We start from the raw sequence: 15,921 nt of genomic DNA, 5'->3' as shown, positions 1-15,921 counted from the left end.
ATAGTGGGGGAGGTTCAGCTACCATCAGTGGGAGCCACTTAGCATCACATAAATGGGACCATCTGCCATTTTGTGCTTTCTGATGTGATGTAATATGGAGTACTTTTGTCCAAAATGTTGAACCAGAACCTACTAGTCTTCAGATCTAATTTCTAGTTTTTAGGAAACTTATAAAGGTAAAGGCAAAAATTAATACCATGAAGAAACAATAAGAAAAATCTAGGAGATAGTATAATCTGCAGAATATTTTTCTTTAACAAATCAACTTAAAGAAAATAAAGGAAGTTGGGAGATGACTATTTTCAATTAAATGAGGCTTAACAAGTAGATGTGCTGTGATATGATTAATGATATGGTCTTGTGCCCTTTAAAAATTTTTGGAAAGAAGGTAAATCTCGTGTTAAGTGTTCTTACCACAGAAAGGGCAGGGGCTAGGAAAAGATGAAGAAACTTCTAGAGTTGATGGAAATACTTACCATTATAATCATAGTAATAATAATAATCATTATAATGGTGCATGGTTGTACACATATGTCCAAATTCATGCAATCATGGTCATTAAATCAACACAGGTTTTCGTATATCAATTGTATATTAAACCTGTTAAAAAAGAGATACTGAGACACTATGTTCAATTATTAGAATACATGACCATTTATTAGACCCTGTTTTGAATTTGTAGAAGATGTTTTGGAGAAAACTGGAGAATTTTGAATATCTATGGAGCAATAGATAAATTTGAGGTTGTACTCTAAATCTTGTTAGGAATGGCAATGGCATTGTCCTTATGCAAGAAATTTTGTTCGTTTGTTTTTATAAGAGGCACATTATGCATTTGGAGATAAAATGTCAATTACTTTAAAATATTTTAGCCAAAATGAAACAAAATATGTTGGAAAATAAATAAAGTGTTAGTCATCATTAAAACCAGATGATAGGGATTTGAGGACTCATTATATTACTTAATTCTTTTTACTGATATAAATGTTTGAAAATGTTCAAAATGAAAAAAGCATGTAAGAATACCTGTGGGGCATTGAAATAATGAAATGACACTTTTCCCTAGGGACATTGAAATTCACAATGAGGGCAGTAAGTTTGAAGTAATTCCCAATGAAATTGTGATTGTAGGTACCTGTAATTATTTGTGTATTGTTATGTTCAGGCTTCATGAAACTGTGATCAAAAAAATATGTATCACAATTCAACTTTTTATTTCAAAATAAAAATAATGTCTACTCATTAAAAGGAAGCTCAAATATCATAGAATGGAATTAAATGAAAAGTACTGTGTTCTACACACTCACTCCAAAGAGTTAATCATTTCTAATTTAATCATTATAAATTCAGGTTCATATGACTATTTATTAATTATTCTACCTTTGGAGGGAATTCACTGAGTCACTCTCTGGAAAGGTAAGGGACGTGGATCACTTATACCATCTTTCCTCCATTGGTGAGATTCATCTGTGATATCAGATTTAGTACTTCTGCCATTTTTTATTCTTTTAGATAGTTCATGTTGGAATGCCTCTAGTCAACATAGCTTTACTGCCAGTGTGTAACACATAGTAGGACTTCTGCCTGACTTTTTCCTTTTATCTCCCTCCCAACCCAAACCAAAGGAACGACAGAAATAATGTTTTTAAAGAAAAAATTAATAGCAATTCTAGGAAACAAGGAGGAGTACCAATAGCAGAAGGGAAAGACTGAGTAATTTCTGAAAGCCAGATGTGTCAGTCTTGGGGAATATAAGGAAGCAGTGGCCTGGTGTGGTGCAAGACTGGGTGTCGTGGACCCTAGTGGGTGGGTGAGTTTCCCGGTTGTGCCTCTACTCTTCTCCACATTGTCCTGGGTGGACTGTTGCCCGTTGTCACCATTGTTGACTCCTGGTATGCATCAGGTGGCAGTGACCAGCAGAACAATTGAATGCATGAGGGCAGGGAAAGAGTTGAAAGCAATCACAGTCTTTACTTCCCCAGGTCTGATGAGGGCTTTGCAAAAGCAACTGTAGTCAGCCCCATGTGCCCACCAGGCCCAGGGCTCAGCCTGTTTCGATGGCTGTAGGGTCTCAGATCACCAGATGAATGTCATGTGGTTCCTCTCAAGCAGTGTCCTGGTCTTGTCCCTCTCAATGTCTCTGAAGGTTGTGGTGTCTCCAGGCTAGCCTGGGACCACTCTTATGCCATCTTCCTCCCTAGGTCCTCTGGAAGCTCTAGACTTCTCACTGGTCCCCAAGTGGCTACACCCCAATTAAAATGACACATTGGGGAGATAGCCCAACTGGGACAAATGTGAGTGGTTGTAGTGACTGCATCTGATCTGCACGTGACTTTTCACAGTTTCTGGCAAAGGGGGAAGTCAATAAGGTCAAGAGGCTGCACAGGCTGTTGAGGATGAGCTTAGACCATGGTTATCCAGAGCCTGCTCTCCCATATCCCTCCTCTTGGCCAATGTAATCTTCTTCTTTCTTTCTTTTTTTTTTTTTTTTTTGTACTGGGGATTGATCCCAGGGGTGCTTAACCACTAAGCCACATCACCGGCCCTTTTTATATTTTTAGACAGGGTCTTGCTAAGTTGCTTAGAGTCACTGAGACTGGTCTTGATCCTGCAATCTTCCTGTCTCAAACTCCCGAGCCACTGAAATTATAGGTGTGCACTAGCACATCTGGCTGTATCTTCTTAGGGGTTACTTTTCTCCCAAAATCCTCAAATGTGCCCATTCCTCAGCATGTTCAGCACTTAGGCTAGTGTTCAGAGCCCCCTCCCTAACTCGGTTCTGTTACTCCTTTTTAGCCCTGCTACCTCCTAATACTTGCTCAGTTGCATTCACATGGTGTCGAATTCTTTACCCCAGGTGAAATGCCCTTTTCTGCCTGGGCTGTTAGGACCTTGAACATGTCACATGGATTCTGTCTCCCTACAGGCTGGGGCCCAGTGGGGCTGCCTCCAACTTCCATAATGATCAAGTCTTACCTCTCAGCATCATGCAAGTGTTTAATACACTTTCCTCCTTGTCTCCTAGGAAAGCAGCTGCTCTGGTGTTCTTTAAGACCCCTCTGGAAAGTGAAATCAAGTAGTGCAAATGAAATAAATGTTTTCTTATAAATATGCTCCTCTGTGGTATGGTAATGATTAACACCAAAATTCAGGGTGGCGGATGCTTCTGGATGCAGGAGGACACTCACCTGTAGGATCTGTCTCTATAATCATATCAACAGTGAAGCAACTCAGGGAGGGAAAGCCTGACAGAGGTTGGGAGTGTCACCTGAGTCTTGTGACACATTTCTGCATGTCTCCATGTAGCTGAAGATTTATTTATCTGTAAAGCAAGTGTTTTCTCTGAAAATAAGGAAAGACACTTTACCATTCCTGTTCTTCACATGCGTGGGTCAGGGCAGCACAGGGCACCTATTCAGGTTTCAAGCCATGGAAAGTTAATGAGTGAAAAGCTGCACTGTGCAATTCAGTAGCCACCTGTCCCATGTGGCTGTTAAGCCCTTGAAATGGAGCTGGTCCAAGGGTAGATGTGCTGTATGTGTAAAATGCAGGACTTCCCTTAAAAATAAAAGTATATGGCTTAAAACACAGATTTTTCTTTGTCTTGAGATTATTTCTAATTTAAGGCATTGAAAATTCACTTTTTATAAATTATAGGAAAGCAGGTCATAGTTTTAAGATGGTGTTATTTGGCAAATAAAAACTTGAAAGTTTTGTCTCAAAAACAAAATGCTGAACAAAAAAAAGAGAGAGGAGAGAAATTACAGTATATAAATGGTATGAGATTGTGCACATAAGGTTTTAAAACCTACCGAACAGTGTCATATATGTAAATGATTTTACTTTGTGGTAAAATACTAACATTGCTCATGGTAATGATTAACACCAAAATTCAGGGTGATGGATGTTTCTGGACGCAGGAGGAGAGGAACTAAACTGGAATTGTAGCCAGCAAGCTTATTTTTATTTATAAAGTTTTATTTCTTAAACTGTCTGTGCATAGGTGTTACATGCATACATTCCCCTAATCTTTACTGAATATTTGCAATTCACAGAAAAATTGCAAGGAAGGAAGGAAGTTAAGAAGAATGGAGTAAGGGAGTGAGAGAGTAAGGTAGGATGAAAGGATTAGAGGAGGAAAGAAAAGATCACTAGCTTTTGAAATTCAAAGTATAGAAGGTATAGAATTAGAAACGATGTCAAAAATGCAGAAATTAAAGATCTACTGGGGCCAGAGACAGAAAAACTTTAGGGTGAGTCTGAACACAAAAATTTCCAGTAAGGTTCAGAAGGAAAGACACAGAAGATGAGAGTTACAGTGGTGTTCAGTTATGAATGCCACCGAACTTGTAATAGCTGTATCCCCAACTCTGAGTTACCTTCATTAGGACATATATTTACATTGGCTGTCCAAACAGATGGATTTTCAAATGAAGCCACTTCTTTGTCTAATATAGAATGAAAAAGCACTTCCAAGCTTGACTAAGCCTTTGGAGATCACATAATGATACCAAGCAACCAAGAGAAATGCCAATACTGAAAATGATGTGTTTTTCCTTCAGATGTACAAAACATGGGACAAATTCTATCGGAGGGTGGCAAGAATGGAGGAACTATATGTAGAATCACAAGTAATATGATTTTCTTGGCCTCTCCACTAAATCTCTTATGCACAGAATCCTCTCAAGTTCATTCCAGCAGTCAACACTTTGTACTTCCAAATTTATCAGTCATGCATTCTAGAGAACAAAAGAAATCAGAAACTGAAAACTTTTCTCAGTTTCCTCTAGAAAACAAAATGCCAAACTGGTTGGAAAAAAACAGCAACATCATTTCCTAGAGGAGAAGACCATTTCTATCTCCCTTTGACAGGTGAGCAATCAGAAGTTCAAAGAAGGAAACTGAACCCCTCAAGGTCACATGAAGGGTAAGCCAGTAGTCTGAGGTTTATTTCCAAGTCTGTATGAGTCCTCAACTGAGTCCTAGCTGCAACGTTGCTGGTCATGCCACCACGATTGCCTCTCAATTAGAGTCTCTTTCCTAGTCTCTAAGTAAATGGCAGCATGGACGTCTCTTTCCCTTATTCTAGAAGGATGAGTGAAGCCAAAGAGCTTTAATGGTTTGGCATTGATAACATCACATTCACTTCTGCCTCATAATGAATAATGTCAGCATCTATTTTAAAAAGTGACACTGTCAGTCTTTGCATTATTTTCTCACAGCTTGTTTTCCTACCATATAATCAGTCCTTTGCCGTACATAGAGTTTTGAAGCCCAAATGTCAGATTGACACACCACGTGTGTGTGACACTTTTTAATTCTTATTGCCAGGTTTCAAGTGATTTTGAGTCTATTTGGTCAAGCAGAAACTTTACAATCCTCCATTGCACTTTCTCTTAGGGAAAAGTCTTCCTGGGTGTTTGTGATCATCCTCACATAGGTGCCTAGGAACCCCCTGTTGGCTTTATATGTCTGCCTCTTCCATCCCTGTCCTTTGGTTTATAACTGTTGGACCAGCAATGCTTGCAAAGCTACTTGAAGGACTGTGGTAGTGGCTTCCATGGTAGTGGCTTTATTTTACTAAGTAATACTGCCTTCAGAACTGTAACTTTCAGATGCTAACAAAGCTAATGATTCTCGAGGCTCCACAACAATGTTGGATTTCACATAGAAGCTAGGAGAAGAGTATCTCTAAAGCACTCTACCATGCTTTTGCATTTGAACCCACTAGCAGCATTGTTTATGCTAATGGTTTATAAAAGTATACTGCCCACACTAACACTCTTTGAGGTTTAGCTCAGTCAGCCAAACTTCCTAAGTAGGCAGTCATAAAACTTAGCGTTAACACAGGCAGCAAAGATGTCTATATTAAGCTTGTATGTGCCACTAAATTTCTTTATTTTTCCTTTGGTTTGGGGCATTGAACCCAAGGGTGCTCAACCACTGAGTCACATCCCCAGCCCTTTTTATATATTATTTTGAGACAGGTTCTTGCTAAGTTTCTTAGGCCCTCGCTAAGTTGCTGAGACTGGTCTTAAACCTGCCATCCTCCTACCTCAGCCTCCTGAGCCACTGGGATAGGCACACTCCATCATGTCCAGCTAAATTCCCATTTTTATCAATGGTCTGCAAGTGTTAGAATGTTATAAAATCACATGGAGAGCTTGTTAAAAAGCATGTCATGATTTTTTTAAATACAGTTGCTTCCTTGGCATCCACTTTTAGGGTTTATATAAATTGTTGGAAATCCAGTATTAGAAGCCACAACACTTAGTGTGTGGTTCTTGGTGATATAGCCTATTTGTTCCTTATCTCATTGACCCCAAAACCCAGCATTCCCACAGCCACTGACCATGATAACATTTAATGGTAAATGCCAGTCATGTAAATAAGTCTCCCCATCATAAATGTTTTCATTAAACTAGCCAATCCACAACCTCCATAGGAAGACCTCAGGGATATTGACCAGGGACCTTAATTTAACAAAAACATAGTCCCTGTCTTTCATTTCTCACCCTCTGATTGAGCTCCCTGATGCCTGTGGACTTTCTGTTGTCCTCTCGTCAGTACCCCTAGCCTCTCTGGGAACTGTCACTCATTTCTTCAGTTTCGTGCATTTGGTTTCACCTCTTCATTGTGTCTCACATAAGACACATACCTGAACCTCTTTCCCCCTAGTCAGGCTCTCCTATCAAGTGTCTCTCCTGATTAATGGCCACGCTGGACAGAGAGAACTCAAGATCAAATTAGAAAGAAACTGTAACAATAAAAGTCACAATAAAGTGTGTTTTGCAATGTGGATCCACTGGCAATAAATTCTCTTATTTTTTTTCTCTGAAAATGCTTCATTTTACCTTCATTCTCGATGGATATAAAATTGTATTGACAGTTGATTTTCATAAGTACATTAAAGATATTGTTCTTCTGTTTTCTAGTTTCTATTATTTCCAAAAATAGTCAGCTGTCATTTGAATCATTGCTCACTTTTTGTGTAAAATGTCAGTCTTTTCTGGCTCTGGCTCCTTTTAAGGGTTTTAAAGAATATCTTTAAGAAAGTCTCTTTGAGAACCTACAGAAAGGGAGAAAATCTTTACTAACTACTCTTCAGACATGGGATTATCTCCAGAATATATGAAGAACACAAAAAACTTAACACAGACATACACAAAAATCAAATAACCCAATTGATAAAAAAGGCAACTAATCTAAATAGACACTTCTCAAAAGAAAATTACAATGGCCAAAAATATATGAACAATGTTCAAAATAATTAGCAATTAGGGAAATGCAAATCAAAACTACACTAAAATTTTATCTCATTCCTGTCAAAATGGCAGGTATGAGAAATAGAAAGTCCAGTGGTCAATTTTCAGAATACAGTAGTTAGCCTTAAATGCAAAATTGGTATTTAAGAAAGGCAGCCAGAGGGAAAATAGAGCAGAATGGAAAGTTACACAATAGCATCATAGCCTATGGATGTCGCAGATCCTAAGTCCATGCATTTGAACAGCCCCTTGACAAACAGGAGGTGGGATAAGGGGTCAGTCTAACCAACAGAGGTAGAAATCTCTCTGTTAAAATACAGTAGCTTAGGTAAAGAAGTATGAGTTGCATATGTGTTAGAATGCATTCACCCCAAGAAGACATTCCCACTACAAGAGAACAAAGAGAGGTAGGACCAAGCAAAGGTATATTTCTTTAAGTAACCCCGTTAGTCAATCACATAACCCTGAGTTCCTCCTATCAGAGCAAGGAGCAGTGCTGATAGGGATAAAAATAGGCTAGCTGCCCACCCAAGTGGGCCTTCAATCATTTCTATTATACTGTTGAGTGCATCCAGTCACTTTAGAAAAAAAAATTCTAAAATTTATGCTTTTAAAAATTAGTTTCTTGAGGCTGAGATTGTGGCTCAGGGTAAAGTGCTCTCCTAGCAAGTGAAAGGCACTGTGTTTGATCCTCATCACCAGAAAATAAATAAAATAAAGGTATTATGTCCAACTACAACTAAATTTTTTTAAAATTAGTTTCTATTTCTGTGCTGATATACTCTGTTTTCATGTATTTCAAGCATATTTTTCTTTGTTATCAAGAATAGTTTAAAATCTGCTAATTTCAATATATGGATCATCTGGGATTTAATCTCCATTGAATGTCTTTTTTTTCCTAGAAATAAGTCATATTTTCTTGTATATCTGCTTAATTTGATATTGGACACTGGATATTATAAATTTTCTGAGATATGGATTGTGTTATATTTCTCCAATGAGTATTGTTTATTTGATCTTTTTATTTTAACAGGAAATTTATTTCATTGAACTCAAAATGCAAACCCTGTTTCTTGGAAAGCAATTCAAATTGCAATACAGTTTTCTCATTGTTAGCTGAGAAGCTTGGAATCTGTCCCATATGTGCATGTCATGGGGTCAGCCAGAGTTTTGTTTAGAGATCATGCACAGCATTTGAAGCTCCCCCTCTTGGTATCTTTCATTTGTAGTGATTTCCTAGTGATTATCTGTTTCATTTTCAAGTCATAATGATGGAGAATTTACTACAGGAATTTTAGACGTCTTGCATAGCACAGTATATGTATATCTTTTTGCTTCAGGTTCAAAGCCATAAATAAAATAGGAAACTAACCCAATGCTGCTCCCTTATTTCAGATGTCAATTCCCTCCAGAATCTGCCTACTTTTGGATTCTCTCCCATATGTATGGGTAGTTCTCTCCTGCCTCAGAGTATATAGTTGTTACATGTGGGAGGATTAACCCAACAGAAACACACTTAGACATACTACATGTATAACCTACTTTTGTAAATTAAAAGATACACATACTATTTATTTTTCTACAGTAACCCCTAAAATGTTAACATATGTTAAAGAGTGAATGCTTATTTCCCCCCAAAATTTGGAAGCTGGTGATATTTAGAGGTGGAGCATTTGGGAGGTGATTAAATGTCCTCATAGAAGAAACCCCAGAGAGGGTTTCTACCATGGGAGGACATAGCAAAAATAGGGCCTCTGCACACACTGGATCTGCAGGAGTCAAAAGACAAAAGCAAGTGCTTTGGTCTTCCAGAATGATAAGAAAAAACTGTCTATTGTTTAAACTACCCAGACTATGGCATTTTTAAAAATTAACAGTACAAACAGACTAATATATTACTGTTAATTTTTTATTTAGACATGAATGTCTAGAGTTAATATATATTTCTCACCAAAATAAACACAAATAAAAACCAAGAATAATACTAGGGCTTGCTTATTTAATTATGGTAATGAATATCAAGAAAGTCCAAAACTAGCAGACAAACTGTAAGAGAACTTGCACCTCAAGAATAATCTACCTGGGATGGCAATGTCACTCCCACATGGAGTCACTCCACATGGGTTCTGCCCATGCCATGGCCTCGCTCATGTTGTGCTTCTCCCCAGGGGAAGGAGTCACAGCTTCATAGCTCCACCGCATGGTCCTGCCCCAATGGCTTTACTGTGCATTAGGCCTAACCTTTCACAAAAGATGGAAAGTCCACTGCTTTGCTTTTTCAAGTTTCTAAAGACTGCCTGATTTCCTTGGTTCGTGACTCCTTCCTCATGTTTAAAACCGACAGAGCAGCCTCCTCAAATGCCTCCTGACTCTTTCACTGCAGTCGCACATCTCCTCTTCCTCTAAGTTTCCTGCCTCTCTTACAAGAACCCTTGAGATTACATTGGTCTTACCAGGATAATATCCCATCTCAAGACTCAGTCCCATCTGCAAAGTCCTTATGCTGTGTAGGGTAAATACCACAGATTCTGGAGATTAATGTGAGATATCACTGGAAGAAGGTAAGCATCATTTTTGCTTTCCACAATAGGATTATATTAATATATATCTTGTGGATGAAATGCAAGGTGGTATACAGTGATTTAATTTTTAATTTTCATAAAATTTTTGTTAGCATTAATAATTATCTTTTGGTTTTTGATTAACTGCCTATGTACCTATATAAATTATTCTCTAAATTCAATGTTAAAACTACAAAACTCTTTTTAATATACACAAACACATCAGTTAAACTATTATGTCCATTTTCTTTTCTTGAGATCCCTGAAAACTTACATCCTCTCCTTCCAATTTGGAGCAACTTTTTTTTTTTAAACAGTGATCAATGAACTTTTCTGTAAATAACAAGATAGCAAATATTTTAGGTTTTATGGGATATATTACCACTCAGTTCTGCCTTCATAGTGTAAAAGCAGCTATAATCAATATATACATTTTAGACTGGCTATACTAAAATGAAACTTTACCTAATAAAAGCCAGTGAAAAAAGGAAGATGGTTGGAGAAAGACATAGAACACTGGGATAGAGAACTAAGAAATAGACTCACATTGATATGCCCAACTAATTTTCAATAAAGGTGGAAAAGCAATTAAATAGAGAAAGCTTATCATTTTTAACAAATGAAACAATGGTGATTAAAATATTGAATATTGATAGTCAAAAATAAAAAGAAAGACCCTTGACCTAAACTTTACAACTTGTACAAAAATGTACTGAAAGGGGTCATGGGCTTCAAAAGTATAAAAATAAAACCAAAGAAAAAATTTGAAGATTTAAGGCTCTTAAATCTTGATGATTAGAGGAAAAAATGATGAATGGGACTTTATAAAATTAAAAACTTTTACTTTGTCAAAGACTCTATTAAGAGAATTCAAAGACAAGCAGCATGCTGGGAGAAAAAATTTAAGAAGCACATATCCAACAAAGCACTAGTATCTGGAATATATAGAGATCTCTCAAAACTCAAGAGTGAAAAAAAAGCAATCCAATTAGAAAATACCAAGGGAAATGAATAGATGTTTCACTAAGGAGGATATGCAGATGGTAAATAAGCACATGAATAGATATTTAATTGGCCTTCAGGGCAATTCAAATTAGAACCAAAAGGATATATTACTACATGCCTATCTGAATAGCATATACATATACATATGAATATGCTATTCTCTTTATATATATGTTATTCTCTGATATATGTTAGCTAGTCTCTTTAGCTATTCTATTTTAGCTGTTTTCTTTAAGCGTACATTCTCTCTCTCTCTCTCTCTCTCTCTCTCTCTCTCTCTCTCTCTTTCTCAGAGACTATAAACTCTCAGAGAGTATGAACTCTCAGAGACTATGAACTCAGATCGAGAGAAAGAGAGAGAGAGAGAGAGAGAGAGAGAGAGAGAATATACCAAATCCTGACAAAGATTGAAGATGTGGAGAAACTGGACCACTTATACACTTCTGATACAGGAAAGCAGTTTATTTTATTTTAATTAATTAATTAATTCTAATTAGGTATATGACAGTAGAATGCATTTTTGAGTCATTGTACACAATTTCAGCCCAACTTTTCATTTTTCTGGTTGTCCCTCATGTAGTGTTGCACCATATATGTAGTCATACATGTACTTAGGGTAATGATGTCCTTCTCATTCTACTATCTTTTCCTCCCCCACACATCCTCCCTCCCCTCCCTCCCCTTCGGAAAGCAGTTTTACTGTTTCTTATAAAACTAAATATGAAGTTAAATCAGCAATTGTATTATGTGCTGAGGTGTTTGTCTCAGAAAAATGAAAACATGTACAGAAACCTGCACGTGTCTAAGTCATTCAGGGTCACTCCAGGTGAATTTGGGTTGGCAGAAATAACCACATTGAGACAGAAAAAAAAAAAAAGTTTTTCTTAGGATTTTTCAGCGAATGCTCCTCTGCTCCAGCTCTCATAGGGAGGCAGAAAAAAAGAGGAGGAGGACATTCTGAAGCCCCTTTTAATTGAGGGGAAGACACTCCAGAAAGTTCCACCCCAATGAGGGGGGTCAGGTTTCAGGAGGTTGAGTCTGGCTTCATGATGTCTTGCAGTCAGCAGATTGACTGACATCTTGGAAGGCCACACCCATCTTAGGTACTGTGTGGGATCATAGGCAGAGCGAACCAAAAGGACACATGTCACCAGGTCAAACAGACAGACAACATCAGTTCAGTCTACTCAGGTACTCATGCTAATAGTTCACACACATACACTGTCCATGGTCTGCAACAATAGCTTATAGCAGGTTTATTGGTAATGACCCAAACCATAAGCAATCCAGATGTCTTTCAATAGGATAAGGGCCAAGCACATTGTGGTACAACTTTACCATGGAATACTACTCAACAACAAAAAGAAACAAGCAATTGGTACACACAGCAACTTGGATGAATCTCAAGGGAATAATGCAGAGTAAGAAAAGCCAATCCTAAAAGATTACATACAGTATAGTTTCACATATGTAATATCATGGAAATGACAAAAATTATTAAAATGGATAACATACCAGAGATTTTAGTAGTGGATACACAAACTAGCACATATAATAAAACTGTATAGAATTAAATACACATACAAATAAGTACAAGTGAAACTGCATATGCTGGAGTAAGATTGATGGTGCATCCACGTCAATATTCTTGCTGTGAAACTGCACTATAGTTCTGTGAAATACTGTCAAATTGGGAACAACTGGATAAAGGGTACATAGAATCTCTTTGTATTATTTACCACAACTGCATTTGGATCTGTGGCATAATTTGCCAATCTGCTCTAAGCTAACTGTATACCTCATGTTGGGATTGGACCACCTTGTTTTCTGAAATGCTCATTAATTGAATGAGTTTCCCAGATTGACCCTCCAATGTTCTTTTATTTTTATTTTTTTAGAACTCATCTTCCTTTTCAAATAAACTTTATTTGGTTTCAGTTTTTATACAATAAAATTTACAAAGCTAAAGTATGTGATTAAATGCATTTTGACAAATGCATCAGCAATAATCTTAATAGAGGACAATTTACATAATGTAAAAAGGCTCCCTTGTCCTCCTCACTGTCAATGTCTTCCTTGCAACAAAAATCTATTTTCTGATACCAGAGTTTTGTCTTTCCTAGAATTTTGTTAAAATGTCATAGATCACTGAAGGACCATGTACAAACTTCCAAACTCCTATGATATCAGCTAAGGCCACTCTTGCATTGTATCATTGTTAATCTTCTCCTTCTGCTGATCCTGCTTCCTTTGCCCTCCCACAGTGCTGGTCCTGAGAGCTTTCCCCATTGAACCTTTACTTGCATATCTCAGATTTTGAATTTGCTGTTTGGGGAATGCAACCTATAACATCAGTGTTTTGAAAATTTATGTTTAGGTACCAAGTGTTTAGATCTTAAATACCCCCCAAAGGCACACAAGCTCAAAACTTGGTCACTAGCCTGTGGGGCCTAGTGGAAGGAAGCCAGGTCATGGGGGACATGCCCTTCAGTGGGATATTGTGACCTGGTCCCTCTTCTCTCTTCCACTTTCCAGATGCCATGAGGTGAGCAGCTTCCTCCACCACATACTTCCCACCATCCCTCACCACAAGCCACAGGTCCAAGTGACCATGAGAAACCTCTGAAACCATAAGCCAAATAAACCCTCCCTCTTTTGAGTTGTTTATTTGGGGTATTATTCACTATGCTGAAAAATTAACGAACACACAATGCATGATAATTTTGATTTATCCCAATCAGTGTTCAGTGCACCTATTTGATCTTAAGACTTGTCATTCTTGTGTTCTTGGAAATATTCTTTTACAATTAAAAAAAAAACCTGCTTTCTTTTTATGATTTTCCTATTGGATACACTTCAAAATATCTAGATTGATTTTCCCTCCCATTTAATTTTCCTTTCATATTCTCTAACAGTACTTTCACTCTGTGTTCTGGGAGAAGTCTTTAGCTGATTAATTCACTCATTCTTCCACTGACACAAATGGTGGACTCTCAAACTCATAAGTTAGGCTCTTACAGCAATTGTACAGCAAAATTTCCTAGTTCCTTGTTTTTTAGCCTGTGCTTATTTAATTGATATATATTCTGTTGAGTCCTCTGAGGGTATGACTTTAACTTATTCTCCATAATTGTTCTGTTTGTGAATTTGCCTATTTTCTTTAGTATTCTGTTTGTGGAGTTCATTCTTGGTGTTTTGTTTGTTTGTTTTTTGGCAATGAATTTCCATAATGTTAGGTGTTTCTTGCTTTTGTATTCCTTTAGATGAGTTTCCCCATTCTACTTTTAATAAATACTTTGTTTGAGGGGAGGGAACAATTCTACCTTACATGATTGTGGGGACTGGAATCCTAGATCTGCTTCAAGGAGGTACATAATACCAGTTATTTTAGGGGGCATAGGTATTCTGCTTCTTCCTGCATTTTATAAATATTTTGATACATTGGACTTCCTTTTCTGCCCTGACACCTTCATTCATAATTTTAGCCTCAAAGTCATTGTTCTGAACGCTGCTCCTGGATATAAGTGGATATGGCATGTTATATACAGTCCCATGGGGTCCACCCACTGGACATTCAAAATGCGTTTCTCTAATCTCTCACCCAGATGTTTTGCCAGAAGTCTTTCTCAACACCCTACACCCAGACCTCTAGCTCTGTACATCCAGAGCCACTGCTGCTTTTCCTGACAGTCTTCTCACATGTTTTAGGCAATATTTCTTCTGTTAATCCAACTCCATGTGCATATTCTTTCTCGCATGGATTCCTCACAATCACTGGTACACAATTTTGCTTTATAGTACTTTTTATAAATTTATTTCTTTCAACAGTGTCTTTTCTTACATTTCTAAGAATTTAAGTCAGGAAGTGGAGGCAGGTGTTTGTGTTTAATTCATTTTCCAACTTTTGTTGTGGTTGTTGTTATTTTAAGTTTGGCAGAACTTATCTTAACAAAAGAAGTCCTCTGGTCCAGAGTATGGAATAAAGTTTTAACAACCTATAATATTTCTTCCATGGGTATAGTCTTTCCAGGTTTTCTATATCTTGGTAATTTTGGTTATTTGTCTTTTGTCTGAAAAAAAAATCAGCCATTTATATATCTTTTAAGCTGATACAAATGTGATGTAGTACCTTCTTATAATTTTAGAATCCTCCTATGTATCTTTATTTATTAGACAATATGTCTTACCAATAGTGCTTATTTATGTAATGAGTAAATTTTAGGGCAAAGATTATTCAATAGCACACTGCTTTGGATTATAGCCGTTGAGTTGCTTTTTCATTCCCCCACAGGTGCTCATTGTTCTGCCATTGGTCACGGTTCAGAGAACTAAGAGCTTTGCCAATGCCAGTATGTGACTAATAATTCCCTTCCCTATATACTGTTTTCTTCAAAGCTATTGCTGTCAATAGGAAATAATAAAGGCTAGCATAACCTCTCATTTCCTTACATCTCTCCTGGATATGTTATTTGTACTCTCATAAATGAGTAGGTTTGGTAAGCTCAGTTGATTCTCCAATTTCTCTTGGATACATGCTCCAGGGAAATAAAGCCCATGTCCCTAATAGGAAGTTATTAATAACTATTGAACATTTCTTCTTCTCCCTTGTGGTGTTTTGGGACTTTTTTCTAGTATTTCTAAAAGCAGGTATAGCTTTAATTTTTCTGCATGTTCAAAATAATCTTCTACAAATGAGCCTCAAATCAAACCCACATTTCTAAAACCATGAAGATTTATCTTTTTTATCTGTTGTTGAAATCTTTTAAAATCTACTTACTGATGGTTTCTACCACTGTCTTTTTTCAAAAAAAAAAATTGTAGTTTTAGATGGACAGTATGCCTTTATTTTTTTTACTTTTATGCAGTGCTAAGGATCAAACCTAGTGCCTCACACATGCTAGGCAAGCACTCTGCCACTGAGCTACAGCCCCAACCCCTCTCCCAGCATATTTTTACAGAAAAATTTCTGATATCTTATCTAAAATTCTTTCTCAGATAAGCCAAGTTTGCATCCCATATCTAGAAGTTACTAGCTGGGAGAATGATTTAACCTCTCTGAGCAGTTTTTTCTCAGCTGCAAAATGGGGAGT

The sequence above is a fragment of the Marmota monax genome, unplaced genomic scaffold (assembly GCF_021218885.2).
Source record: "Marmota monax isolate L192 unplaced genomic scaffold, Marmota_monax_Labrador192_F-V1.1 WCK01_AAM20220418_F8-fsc00081, whole genome shotgun sequence".
Taxonomy (NCBI): Eukaryota; Metazoa; Chordata; class Mammalia; order Rodentia; family Sciuridae; genus Marmota; species Marmota monax.
The sequence above is the reverse complement of the archived record's forward strand: the minus strand, read 5'-3'. Positions refer to the sequence as shown.